The sequence below is a fragment of the Meles meles genome, chromosome 6, assembly GCF_922984935.1.
Source record: "Meles meles chromosome 6, mMelMel3.1 paternal haplotype, whole genome shotgun sequence".
Classification (NCBI taxonomy): Eukaryota; Metazoa; Chordata; class Mammalia; order Carnivora; family Mustelidae; genus Meles; species Meles meles.
The window spans coordinates 140,641,716-140,656,507 of record NC_060071.1 but is presented as its reverse complement, the minus strand read 5'-3'; the positions used below and the strand labels follow the sequence as shown (position 1 = coordinate 140,656,507).

Here is a 14,792-nt window from a genome sequence, read left to right as displayed (position 1 = left end):
ACTCACCATATAAATTCTTCCTGGATTCTTCAAATGAACTTGTTCCTTTCCCTTCACAGAAGTGTGGGCACCAAGCACTATGCCTGGCTTGCATTTGGGAGGGCCTTAACAAATGTTTTTATAACTGAATTACAGGGGTGCCTGGGTGGCTCAGTGGGTTAAAGCCTCTGCCTTCGGCTTAGGTCATGATCCCAGGGTCCTGCATTGGGCTCTCTGCTCAGCAGGGAGCCTGCTTCTTCCTCTCTCTCTCTCTCTGCCTGCCTCTGCCTACTTGTGATATCTATCTGTCAAATAAATAAATAAAATCTTAAAAAAAAAAAAAAAAAGCAGTGCTGAGTTTTGAGACCATTCACCAAAATACTTTGAGAAGCTGCGCAGGCATCACATTGGTTCTCTAAACCTATTGCTCTCTCAGCTTGTATGTAATTATAAGAGGTTCAGAAAAGTTTCTAAGCTGAACTGTGACTAAATAGTCTTTTTGTTATTCTAATACATCATCTTAACTTCCAGATTGATTTTTTTTGTCTATAAGTATAAGCAGTAAAGATATTAAGTATCTAAAGTCTTCATTGGTATGAGCCCCACTTCAAACTACATATTGATGTCAAATTTGTAGATAGTAATAGTAAGTTAAATAAAAGTGGATGGATACAGTGTTGTAAATCTTATCATCATAATAGCTCTATAAACCTGAGAGAATGGCAGCTGCCTGAGTTCTCTGCAAATAAAGGTGAAAATGGGGCATTATGGAGGGGAAGGAAGAAAACAACCCGTCAATTCAGATAGGCCTTGGTATAGAATTAGCACTAGGACTCCTATACTGTATTCATTTAGCACTTACTATATGCCAGACCCTGAGATTGAAGTAATAAGTGAAAGCATCTAGTTCTAAGTACCAGTAGGCAGTTACGGTGTTAAGTGTCCTAGTAGAACAAAGGACTGGATGGTAGGGGAGCAGACAGGGAGAGGAGGAGCCCCAGACCTCACTATAGGGAATTAGGGAAGGAAGACAGTATCAGGAGCGTCCCAGAGAAGCCGGAGACCTGGGGAATGAATGGGACTTAAGTAAAGATTGGAGATACAGCTTAGGCAGAAAGAACACAGGTAGACAAACCCAGAGATAAATAAGAAACAGGTACTTGGGATTAGGGCAGAGGTTGCAGAGATAAGAGGGGTGTGGTGAGAAATGAGGCTCCAGGGACCCCCAGGGCTGTGCAGTACACAAATTTATGTCCTTTTTATGTGTGGAGACATTGGGCTTTATCCCGAGCACTGCCTATAGACACCATGAGAAATGTTCCAGAAATAGTGGGGCTTTTTTTTTAAATACATACATCCTTTAAGCAAATACAATCTATAAATTACTCATCAAAAACTGCTCAAAAACTGCTCTTTGAAGTTTCTTACATTTAGTCGAATTTTTGAGCACCTGCTTTTTGCCAGGCACTATTGCTAAGCTCCTAACTCATATCATCTATGGTAAGTATTCTCTCCATTTCATGGGTAAACTGACGCTTGAAAATACTGTTACCTGGGATGATAAGGCTGGAATTTGAACCCTGGTCTTCCCAACTGCAAGGCTGTGCTTTCCCATTACAGGGGAAGAGGGATGGGAAAAAATTATCTGTGAGGTACATTGTTTTGAAGGGAGACACGATACATATTTAAGAGATAACCAGTAAATATCAAAAGTTCTGAGAATCATAACATGGCTGCTCTACCCCCAAACCTTGGGATTTTTCATATTATAACAGAATTAAGGATACTAACTTACTGATGAGTCACAGTGGGAAAATGGCTTAAGGATAGTAAACAAAGTATAGATGTAAATGGGTATTTTTGGGTTTTTGCTAAAGGTATGTGAACCTCTGAATTTTTCACATACTGAGACTACTAGAATTGTGATTTTATATTGTTTCAGATTTTATTTATTTTAGAGAAAGAGAATGTGCAAGCAGTGGAGGGGAGAGGGACAAGTAGACTCTGCACTCAGGGCAGAGCCAGACATGGGGCTTGATCTCAAGACCCTGGGATCATGACCTGGGTCAAAATCAAGAGTTGGATGCTTAACCAGCCACCCAGGCACCTCTAGAATTTTTTTCATTTAACATTTTAGTAAGTGACATGTGAGTAGAAAGTACATAGTACATTTGGGTTGTCAGCATTTCTGTTCTCTTTATAACCTTTGACTTGCTCTGCTCCCTTGAGCCTCTGCTTTCCTGCTATCCTCTCCCACTCCCCACAGACTGTGTGCTTGCTTCTCAATTAGAATACACCAGTATAATGGTGTATGCAGAAAGAGGTAGATTTTGAAGATTAGGGAACATTTTCAGATGAGGAAATGGACAAAATTTCACACATCACACAATTGAAGGGAATTGGGGTTGGGTCTCTGGTCAGTCTGACTCTCTAATAGTATATCTTGCATCTCTCTTCTAGTCAGATGCCCACGCATAAGAATACGTGTTCAATTTTGAAGTTCTCCAGAATTTGATACCCTGCCTGCTAGTATAGCAGAGGCTTATATAGAGTGTCTGTGTTTAGAGACTGACATCCGTGTGAATGCTTTTCCCTTTCATCATGCTGTTTTCACTTACACCAAAAAATACTAAAGCCTAAATATTAAAAATGCTGTATCAAACATTAATTTATGAAGTAAACAGTAAAGCACTATAAATATATTCAAATATATTTGAATATATTCAAATAAAGATATCTTCAGAGTGCTTAGTCTTGTCTTTTTCCTTTAATGTCATAGAGAAGTCTTCAGTCTTTTATAATTATGTGCTTTAGCCACCTCCTTTAGTACCAAGTTACTACAGTAACTGCTTTCTTGTCTTCCTCTCTGTCCTTTCTTTTCACATAGCTTGGCAAAAGTTGTTAGAATAAAGGATACAAGCAGGCAGGGTACATTTTCACACACAAGCAGCATGAATCTCAGTGATTGCCTCCTTCCCATCAGAGGGGAGTAATGTTCTGAAAGCAGAGAACCTTCTCATTTCCTTTCTAATATTTGCCTGGATTCTGTGGTCAGTGATTGATTTTATATTGGCACCGAGGGAAGGAACTGCTGGCAACTTCCATAGCGTGATGGTTTTTGTTTGTTTTTTATTCGATTTTTTTTGAGTAGCTAATATATTCAGGAGGAACAGAATTCAAAAGGTACAAAGAGTACTCAGCGAGGAGTCTCCTGCTCTCCCAACTTTCTGGCCCCCCCACTCAGTTCCCCTTCACAGAGGCATCCAGTGTTACCAGCTTCTTGTAAATCCATCCAGATAGACAATCCAGAGATAGTCTAAGTACGTGACTTTTAAAATATATTGAAAGGAAACATAAACATATATTTGGAATAGATCTATGATATTATTAATACCCTCTGGCATTTAGTTATTGCAAGGAACTTGTAAGGGTCCCCCTATTAAAAGGGACAGAAACTGGAAAGATATCCTTCCGTGTAGATAAACATGTTGCACTTTAAGACTCTGTATTATGTATGGAGGATATTTTTAATATCTACCCAGCAGAAATAACCAAATTCTGAACATTAGCCAAAAGGATATGAGAAACAGAACCCAGAAAAACTCAACTTACTTTTCCTCCTTTTTTTGCAGTGAAAATAGATTTTAATCTAGCTTTCTCTATCTGCCCCACACAGTGTTACTGAGACATAATTGACTTACAGCATTGTGTTCAGTTTAAGATGCACCATGTAATGATTTGATACGTGTGTACCGTGAGATGTTTCCCACAATACGGTTGATTTGTGCATCCCTTTACCTCACATAGTTAACATTTTGTGGTGGTGGTCAGAACACTTAGCTGTACTCTCAAAGCAGTTTTCAAGTAGACAGCACAATATTAACTTGTCACCGTGCTGCACATTAGGACTCTGAACCTTAGACACCTTATAACTGAAAGTTTGTACCCTTTGACCAACCACTCCCTATTTCTCCACCCCTCAGCCCCTAGAAACCACCGTTCTATTCTCTCTTTCTGTGAGTTTGACATTTTTAGAGTCCACATGTCCGTGAGGTCATACAGTATTTGTCTTTCTCCGACTTATTTCACTTAGCATGATGCCCTCAGGATTCATCCATGTTATTCCAGATGGCAAGATTTCCTTCTTTTTTATACCCGAATAACTCTCTATTATATATATATATATATAATATATATATACCACATTCTCTTTATTCGTTTGTTTCCCCATCTTGGCTACTGTAAGTAATGGTGCAGTGAACATGGAAGGGCAGGCATCTCTTCCAGACAGTGCTTTCATCAGCCTCAGACACATCCCTAGAAGTGGGATTGCTGAATCTATGGTAGTTCTGTTTTTAGTTTTTTGAGGAACCTTCATGCTGTTCTCTGTAGTGGCTGTAGCAACTTACATTCCCACCAACAGGGCACAAGGGTCTTCACATCCTTGCTGTTATTTAATTCTCGATTTTTGGTAACAGCCGTTCTGACAAGTGTCAGGTGGTATACTGTGGTTTTGATTTGCATTTCTCTGATGATGGGTAGTGTTGGGTACCTTTTCATGTACTTCTGGCCATTTGTATGTCTTCTTTAGGGAAGTGTCTATTTAAGTCCTCTGCCCATTTTTTGTTTTGTTTTTAAAGATTTTATTTATTTATTTGACACAGAAAGAGCATGCACAAGCAGGGGGAATGGCAGGCAGAGGGAGAGGGAGAAGCAGGCTTCCCGCTGAGCAAGGAGCCCAATGCTGAGCTCAGCCCCAGGACCCTGGGATCATGACCTGAACCAAAAGCAGATGCTTAACCAACTGAGCCACCCAGGGGCCCCTCTCCGCCTGCTTTTTAATCAATTGTTTACTCTTGAGTTGTAGGAGTTTCTTATATATTTTGGATATTAACCCCCTATCAGATACATAGTTTGCAAATATTTTTCTCTCATTCTGTAAGTTGTCTTTTAATTTTGTTGATTGTTTCTTTTACTGTGCAGAAGTTTTTTAGTTTGATATAGTCCCACTTACTCGTTTTCGTCGGTTTGATATGGTCCCACTTACTCGTTTTCATCATTTGTGCTTTACGTGTCATATACAGAAAATCATTACCGGGCGCCTGGGTGGCTCAGTGGGTTAAGCCTCTGCCTTTGGCTCAGGTCACGATCTCAGGGTCCTGGGATCGAGTCCTGCATCGGGTTCTCTGCTCAGCGGGGAGCCTGCTTCCCTTCCTCTCTCTCTGCTTGCCTCTCTGCCTGCTTGTGAGTTCTCTCTGTCAAATAAATAAAATCTTGGAAAAAAAAAAAATCATTACCAAGACCCATGTCAAAGAATTTTACTCCTATGCTTTCCTCTAGGAGGTCATGGTTTCAGGTCTTACATTTAAGTCCTTCATCCATCTTGAGTTAGTTTTAGCGAGTGGTATAAGATAGGGGTCCAGTTTTATTCCTTTGCATGTGGATATCCAGTTTTCCCAGTGCCATTTATTGAAGAAACAGTCTTTTTCCCATTGAGTATTCTTGGCTCCCTTGTCAATAGCCTTCCCCCCCCCTTTTTTTTTTCTTTTTTGGCCAAATTATAATTCACCTTTACCTAAAATATTGATTGCAGTTTTTCTTACCTCTCTTCAGAGAAGTTGTAAAATTAAACATCTTCTGAGAAAAGACAGCTGAAGTAGATCAAAGAAAGGAGCACTCAGGACAGACTAAAATGATCTGGATTGTGCAGTGTGTCAAAAGGTCATAAACCTACTGTGACGAGGAGACCCTAAGGTGACCCCCAATGATCCCCATCTTCTGATACTTACACCTGCTTAAGCATTGAGCACAGCCTATGTCTTGTCTCTAACCAGTACAATATGGCAGAGGTGGGCTATCCTTCCTGTGATTACATTACATTAGAGAAGACTGCATCTTGATAGTAGACTTGAACAAGAGACATTTTCCCTCACCAGCTTTGAAGAAGTAGCCGCTCTGTTGTGAAAAGGCCTGTTGAGCAGACCATGACAGGAACCTCAGGCAGCCTCTAGGAGCTTCGTGGGAACCCCCCACCAATAGCCACAGGAAGCTGGGTCCTTACAGGGCCACAAGGAAAGGATTTCTGCCAACAACCTGAATGAGCTTGGAAGCAAATTCTTCCCCAGAACTTCCCAGCTCTTCAGATGAGAAGGCAACTCCAGCTGACACCTGATTGCAGCCTTAGGAAACCCTGATGGAGGGTGAACGTCACCTGTGCCCAGTGTCCTGGTCCACAGAAAATAGGAGATGATTTGTTTTAACCTTTTGTGGTAATTTGTTGCATAGCAGTAGAAAAGTAATACATTGTATAATCTTATGAGGTTATTTTCATAGGTCAAAATAGTTTAATATCAACAATTTGATGTGATTTAATTTAACAAGGAGAAAACAATAATTTAGATCCAATTCATCACAGAGCCTTCAAGGTGATAACCGGCCACGCCTCTACAAAAGTCTCAGTCCGGGAGGGATGGTGCAGTTAGCCACAGTGGTTGCAACTGGCTGGAGGCTGTAATTGATATTCTCATCAAAACTGTCATTCAGAGTTCAGTTTGGGCAGCAGAGCACCTTTGACTTAGGGTATAAGGGAATTCTTCTAGGGATTGAGCCTCACACCACTGCGGGGAACGGTGTGGCGGGGAGAGAAGTAGAACTCAGGAACTACCAGCCAGTCAGCCTGAGAGGCCAGGCACATTGAGCCACTGATGGGGGCGCTGCACAGGGTACAGGGGCATGCGGAGAGGGGCGCTCTGGCCTGTGGCTCTTCAGCCAAGCATCTGATGGTGACCTGGGTCCAGTTGGGAAGGAGAACTGGACTCGAAGCAGGGGAGACCAAGGACCAGCTAACCTCTGTGTCTGCTTGTCCCCGTATCTAGTTATGGTGGCTCAGAGTGATGCTGCTGCTTCTGCCTCCTGTTCTCGCACAACTTTGACCAACTTTGCTTAGAACCATATAGGAATGGAGATCGTGGGAGACGGTTCTAGGCTTAAGCAAGCTGGAACCATACAAATTAGCACAATCTCCCTCTTCTGTCCCCTAACCTGAATTGTCATTTTCCTTTGCCCATATTTCAGCAGGTCGGGCTGGCCTGCCAGGTTGAGGGGACCCAGACCTTCATCCCAGAGGTGTCTGAGCTCTTAGTTGCTTTACCCATGATTCCTACAGTTGCCCAGTCTTTGTTATCACTGGCAGAGAAGCAACAAAAGATGCCCTGGTGAATCCCTTGAATTCCAGACAAACACCTTCCTGCTCTTCTTGTATTATATCCTGCAGACTTAGTGTCCCAGTCCAGCACACTCAAGATGCGTTCCCACAAACGCATCTCCAGGTCTTGCAGTTCTTGGGTGTGTACGTTCTTTCCCCCCAAGAACAGAAATCGTATTCCCTTGTTCAGACTGTGCTCACGAGTGATCAGCTCCTGATTATTGGTTTGGAGCTAGTGAGCAGAGGCAGAGGCAGATCTTGGAGAGGACAAGCATTGTCTTTGCAGGTGCCTGCAAGATCTCCTGGCAGGAGGTGGCTGCTATCCTCTACCAGGAGTTAGAGCTGTGTCCCCCCCCCCAACCCAGAAAGTTTAGACAATCTTGGGGTTTGCCATTTTCCTCGCTCATCCACCCAGATATCCCCATTCCAGATTTCTGTCCCCACCTATTTCTGTTCAGACCCAGATTGGATCATTGAAGATTTGTTGAGGCTTTGCATTCACGTCTTTGAGGTCTGATATCTTTCAAATTAAATCTGGATCCTGAGTTTTGGCAGCCTGTTCTGCAGCTGTGGGAAATAAGGATTTTTTAAAGACCACCTAAAAGTCTTCCGACTTTGACAGAATGCCTAGATTGAGGGGTGGCTGACCTGAATGGTGGTTTCGTTTTTTTCATGACTTTGAAAGCAGTCAGCTAAAGCCAGACAGTTTCAGGGGCTCATTCTATCCAAAGGCCACCTCTACCACTAAACTAGCATTTCCCGTAGAGCAAAACCATAGTTTTGTCAAACTGCTGCATGCATGCAGCGGGCTCACCACCACCCGCTTATCATTAGGAACCAGGGTCCTTTTTGCCATTTCTTCAGTGAGTGAGCTAGTTCCAGAATCTCACTGGAGAATCTTGTTTCCTAGGTCCACTTCTCTTCCTCTCATTGTATGGTGTCTCTTGCCATTCCCCCACAACCTGTGCTGGGGCAACCTAAAACTAAAGCTTGCTTGCGGGTGGCTTATTTGGCAAGTAATCCCCTGAACAGGAGTGCAATCCCTGGGAGCGTGAGATAGGGGAGGAGAAAAAGCAGAAGAGTGGTCTTGGGCTGGTCGCCACTGGAGGTGCCAGGGTTCCAGCCCTGCCAGGACCCTCTGAGATGCTCTATAGAATCTTTGGACTGGTCCTCTGGAGGCGGAGAGGAGGGGAGTGTTGATGCCACCGGCTCTCACAAGTTGCAGTGTCCATGGACTGGCAGTTAAAAACACTGCGGCACAGATTGACTTGTCTTCTAATCCTTACTTGTCGGACTCTCCTTTTCTGTCTTGGCTCTGGAATTCCAGTTGCGTGTTTAAAACCGAGAAGATGCAGGGATGATGGTGGAAAACCTTTCGGCGGTGTGCTCAGTATGGATTAGAAGGAGGAGGGCGGGAGTCAGCAGGAAGCTCCTCCGTATTTGATGTGTGAGGCACGAAGGATTTGGACAGAGATCACATTCCTGGGAATGGAAAACAGGCTAATCAAAGAGCGTCTTGAAGGAAGAATCAGTAGGACGCACCATCTAGTTCTATATAAATGTCAAAGGAGTCAGCACAGCTGATTTAAGATTTCTAGCCTAGAAAAAGAGTAAGTGTTGATGGACACTGGCTCCCTGATGTTATTTAACATAATCCTCAGAACTCTGATGGGATCATTTCGTCCTCTGTATGAGGAAATGAGAATCACGGGTGTGCTTTGATCTGGCACAGAGCTCTACAGGGGAGAGTCAAGAGGTGGTGATGTAACTACCCGAATTCAAAGCCTGTATGCACTTTTGGCTGCCCTCACCTCCCTCTCATTTCATGATTCCTTTCCTTGGGAACTGGAATCAGTTCCATACAGGTTAGTTGGAAAGAGTTGAAGCAACTTTTTTCCGAAGCCTATGAGCACTTGAAGTCTTATTTCTGTTTCTAACTGATGCCACTGAAGAGCCATGCGCCTCCTCGAAGGCCAGCCTTCCTCTAAACTGATTATACCATCTATGCTGCATAGCAAGCTGTGGTCGCCCTCCACTATTCCCTTTGCTTCTTTCCCCTTGCCGGTGTTCTTCATTTTCCCACCACAGGCTCAATATGAAACTTTGAATCTAAAAGTTGCTTGTATGTTTTCTGACGGACATGAGCCAGTGAAAAGGTTTCCCACTGCTGCCGGTGGTGCAAGTATGAGAATGGCAATAAAGACAGATACTGACCATGTTGCCAGAAAATCTGTTGATTTGAAGCGTATTTTATAGTTATCAAAGGAGCATGAAGAGGGGGAAATGTTAATAATAAAAACAGAAAGTGTTCCTGTTCAACACGCAGCAGGAACAATTGCGTGTATTAGCAAATGTCAGTTTGTTGTGCTTCTTTATCTCTCTATCTTAAATCATTCGTGGTTATGTAGCTCAAATTTTTAAAAAGAGGCATTTTTGCCAATATTACATATTGGAAAGAAAATATTCTGGTAAAAGAGATTAAAACAAAGGATTAATCAAGTAAGCAAGGGATCTGTGGGGTGCAGTTTTCCAGGGCGAAAGAAATCCTAAGAAGTTGACTTCATATTTCATCTGCCAACCTCACAATTGCATCACTGAAAGTCTGCTACCTGGGCAGAATGCACAGCACCTATGAGCCCTTCAAGGTCTTGGCTACAGATGAGTTTTTCTGTTACAAGGAAATTGATAAAGGCTTTTGAATTCCTCCAATAAAGGTACATGGTGTACTAGTCAGCCATTGCTGCGTAACAGCCAGCTGGGGAATCTGAGTGGCATATGACATGAACATGTATTTCTCACAAACTTCCAAGTCAGATAGAATTACAGATTTAAGTTTGCAGCAGCTAGGGTCATTCTGATTGCCACTGTGGTTTAGCAGAGCTAGGTGACCCTGCTCCTGCTGCTGGTGGTTCTCTTCCTAGGATCAACAAGCTAGCCACAGCATGTTCTTTACCAGGGCAGTGGCAGAAGGCAAGAGGTCAAGCCTATTCCCTAGAAAGTACTTTTGTTGCTTTTTGTCACATATCCCCTAACATTTCATTGGTCAAAGCAGATCTTAGGCCAGTCCCAAAGTTTTAGGGTGAGGATGTATCCTCTGCCTATGGGTATGGTGGGATCAGAGAGCTGGTGTTGGTGAATATGTACAGTAATCTGCCATATTTGGATAATACTCCTACACTCTGTATTTCTAACTTCAAGAAGATAAAGTAGGGGCTCCTGGGTGACCCAGTCAGGTGCTAAACACCTTAGTCTCAGCTCAGGTCTCTATCTCAGGATTGTGAGTTCAGGTCTCTATCTCAGTATTGTGAGTTCAGGCCCCGTGTTGGGCTGTACCCTGGGCATGGAGCCTACTTAAATAAATAAATAAAAGTTAAAAAGATAGTTATTCTGATTATGTATTTAATTGTCTTTAAAGAAGAGGATACTGTTTTATGTCTAGTTAGAAAACAGAGTCAGTAAACTCTAAGGAAATAGAAGAGGAAAAAACAATTCCCTTTGAGAGTTAATTAGTACCAAATGGGAGGAAACAAATTTGACTGTCCTATACCCTGAAACTGGCACAGGGGAAGGAAGGAAGGAATGGGATTCTAGACAGCAGTGCTCCTCAGAGTGTGTCTGTAATGAGGTAAGCACAGTTACTGAGAGTAAGCATTTAGAAACTTCCTGGCACTTTGACATCGTCACAGTATTCAAGAAGTGTTTTTATTGGTTTCTACTGAAGTATTTGTCCATGACAGATTAGAAATTTATTTTTTAATAAAGATTTTTACTTATTTATTTGACAGAGAAGTGAACTCCTGTACTGCACAAAAGTGGACCTTTTGATTTATGCATTGGCCTTGTGGGGTTTGGCTTAGTATCCCTTTGTCAACAGGAATCCAACCATCTTCGACAATGTGCTGGTAATGTTTTTGGACCAACAAGACTGGTCCAAAATTTACCGAAGAAATGGCATTGTATGAAGCTTTTTTGCATCTTGCTTGTTGGCTTTTCCCTGCCAGCACCCCTTTGGCCTTGTTGCTATGTGTACGTTTTCATTCCCTTACTGATAACCTTGACAAAAGGAAAATTACCACTAATTGAAGTCCCTTACTGTAATATGAAAATACTGTATTGACTATTAGATAAATCTCTTCTTAAAATATACCTTTCAGCATTCCAATTTTTTGCCTTATTGTTTTCCTTTCACATTTGTGAGTTAGTATCACTGTGTATATTTATAAGGTGCTTTTCTGTTCATAAGAGGAGTGGCTATAAGTGAAGAAGTTCTGTTGAACATTGATTCATATAAGACCTAAGTTTAAAAGAATAAAAATGGGGGAAATTTTTCAGCGGAAAGCTATGTTTAGCGATACACAACTTGTCTTCTTCCTAGCTGTGTGAATTTGAGCAAGCTCATTAATCTTTGTGAATCTTAGTTTTCTCATCTGTCAAATGGGAATAGTGGAGCACCTGGGTGGCTCAGTGGGTTAAGCCTCTGCCTTTGGCTCAGGTCATGATCCCAGGATCCTGGGATCGAGCCCCACGTTGGGCTCTCTGCTTAGCGGGGAGCCTGCTTCCCCCTCTCTCTCTGTCTGCCTCTCTGCCTGCTTGTGATCTCTGTCTGTCAAATAAATAAAAATCTTAAAAAACAAAAATTTTTTTTTTAATGGGCATAGTAATACCACCTTCTTGGAACAGGAGTGCTGAAATTAAATATTCTAAGTCAAGTACAAACTTGGCACATAATAAGTTTTAAAAGTGTTAGCTATTTTTTTTTTAATTGATTAGCCTACTAGATGTCAGGCATTGTAGAATGACAGAAGGTGGGGCCTTTACCCCAACGGAGCTCTCAATCTGGTAGAGGATTCAGACAGATATTGAAGAAATATAAAATAGTATGAGAGTTTATTGCTGTTATTTATTATTATTATTATTATTATTTATCTTCTATTAAGGGAGAAATAGGGCAGCCTTTTTAAGAGGAACACCTGACCTAGGCTTTGGGGAACAAGATAAAGGTAGAGTTTTGAAAGAACCCATGTCTAAGCAAGTCTACAAAATGTGGCTGAGTTAAGAAGGAGAATTAAGAGCATTTCAGAAAAATGGAACAACTTATGCAAAGGCCTGGAGGTGAGAGTTTGGTGGAACTCTAGGAAATGCTAAGTAATGAATGCAGTGTAGAATATGAACAGGAATGGGGCTGGAGAAGTTGGCAATGGCCAGACCATCAAGAATATGTAGTTTGTATTTTATCTTGAAGTTATTTGCAAGCTATTGAATAATTTGTTACATATATAATCTAATTTACATTTTAAAAGATCATCTGGCAACAGTATGGAGAACAGATTGGAAGGGAGAAAGATGGGAACTTCTTGAGGCTATTTCAGTGATGCGGGGTTTAGAAAGTATCAGATTCTGAAATGGGGAGGTGGTAGAGATTCAGTGGAGGGGATTTATTTAAAACAAGAATAGAATGAACAGCATTTGATGGTGATTGGACAGAAAGAATCTTCAGGAGAAAGAATCACTGTTAGTACTAAGATTTCTGGCTTTGGGAGGAAGAGGGTTTTTCTCTAAATTGGGGATTAAAAAGGCGGGGGTGAGGGGGTGGGCATGGGGGAGTGTACTAGATTTCCCAGAGGAAACGAATTGACTTGCCTTTAAGAGGTCTGCAGAATATCCCCTTGGAACTCTCCAGTAGGAAGTTGACGGAATGAGTCTGGGAGTCAGGAGAGAGCTCTGGGTTAGAACTGTGTATAGACGTTTTTATTGTTAAGTTGATTTAAGTAATCTTGTATACCCCAGGTGAGCCTCAAATTCACAACCCAAGATTAAGAGTCACATGCTTTTCTGACTGAGCCAGCCAGGCACCCTGGAACTCTATATAGATTTGAAAGTCATGAGGATGCTTTGGGAGTTAAAGCCTTGGGGGGGCAGATGATATCACCCAGGAAAGTGTGTGGTAAAAGAGCATTGTATTCACAGCTCTTGGCAAGTAGGTACTGCAGAATGTTTGAACAATGAAGAGTGTCGAGGGCACTCATTTAATCTTATGTTAATCATTTAAATCTTGTAACAACCCAGAGTTAGGAGTATAAACCCAGTTTTACAAATGAGAACATTTCAGGCTCAAAGACGCAAAGGATTTGTCCAAAATGACTTTGCTTCTAAGTGGCCAAGGTGGGATTTCAAGTCCGATCTATCTTGATTGCAAAGCCTACTTTTTCCTATCACGTCTCACTTCTTTGAAAACTTTTCAGGAGTTTAAATATATGATGTTATTAATTCTCCTTCTTTCCCTCTGCCGATATCCTGGTTTCGTAGGATTGTGATACATCCTTTTCAATAACCACCTTTTCTCTAACTTCCCTCTCTTCATGCCCAAACTCATCTATCAGATTGCCTCTCCTGTCAGATTAACTCATTCCCCTCACCTCTAGTTCAGGGCCTGCTTTCAAGCAGCAGAATGACCCAGGTCTTCCTCTGGCCGCTGGCATGCAAGGCTCACCATAAAGTCGTGAGAGCGGTTTACAGCTTTCCCGTTTCTCTCACTCCTCGTCAGAGCATACTCACTTCTTTGGGTGTTGTTTACATGCAGAATCCATTGTGGTGATCTCAGTGTTCCTTATCAGGATCTCAGGTTAATGTTGAGATTAAGGAAATTAATCTTTAATGTTTAGATTAAGTTACTCTCACATTGATACTCAGTTACCGCTTTTCTAAAAATGATTCTATCTTTGTGGGGCACCTGGGTGGCTCAGTGGGTTTAAGCCTCTGCCTTCGGCTCAGGTCATGGTCTCAGGGTCTTGGGATCAAGTCCCATGTTGGACACTCTGCTTGGCAGCGAGCCTGCTTCCCCCTTTCCCTCTGCCTGCCTCTCTGCCTATTTGTGATCTCTCTCTCTCTGTCAAATAAATCTTTTGTAAAGGGAAGATTTTATCTTTGTGATGGAAGCAGCTTGGACACTATCTGACGTCAGCTCCATATCCAGCCTAGGGGTTCTTGGTACTCTATCCTTTAGGTGATGAGCCAGCCTTTGTGCCTGTATTTTTCTAGAAGGATCCTTTTTTTTTTGAGGGACAAGAGGAGAACAAATCTAATTGTTAGAAATGTCTTAATATTGAGGCAAAATCCCCCTTCTTTCAATATCCATTTAACATCCAGGACCTGCCCTTGGAACAACGGGGAAGTCCGTCCTCTCTCCTCTGCCTCATGAAGGTCTGTCAGACATTTAAAGACAGCACCTATGTCTCCCCGCAGGTTTCTCTTACATAAGCCAAGTAATCTTGGTTGCTCGGAGCTTTTCTCCTGTGACAGGTCTCGGACTCCCTACTGTTCTTTTGCCCTCCTCTGAGAATCCTGGCGTTTTGTCAATGCCCCATCTAAAACACGGGGCCCAGACAGGACACAGCATCCCACGGGACATCAGTGCCACCTTGTTCCATTGGTCAGGACTCTGTGCTTGATCTTAAAAGCTTGAGCTTGCTTCAGCCCTACAGCAGCCATGTCACGGTGGGCATCCGTCCAGCGCAAGGAAGTAGGTATCATTGTTACGCAGCCCGTGGTGAAGGAAGTGAGCTCTCCCATCTTCTTCTGTGCCGTTGATTTTCTTTCACTGAGATACAGA

At 42.3% G+C, this 14,792-nt stretch overlaps 1 protein-coding gene across 2 annotated transcripts in view; it reads left to right on the top strand.

Moving 5' to 3' along the window:
• The window catches only part of BTBD7 (BTB domain containing 7), a 77,921-nt gene that overhangs the window by 42,655 nt on the left and 20,474 nt on the right, over positions 1 to 14,792 (top strand). The window lies entirely within an intron of this gene.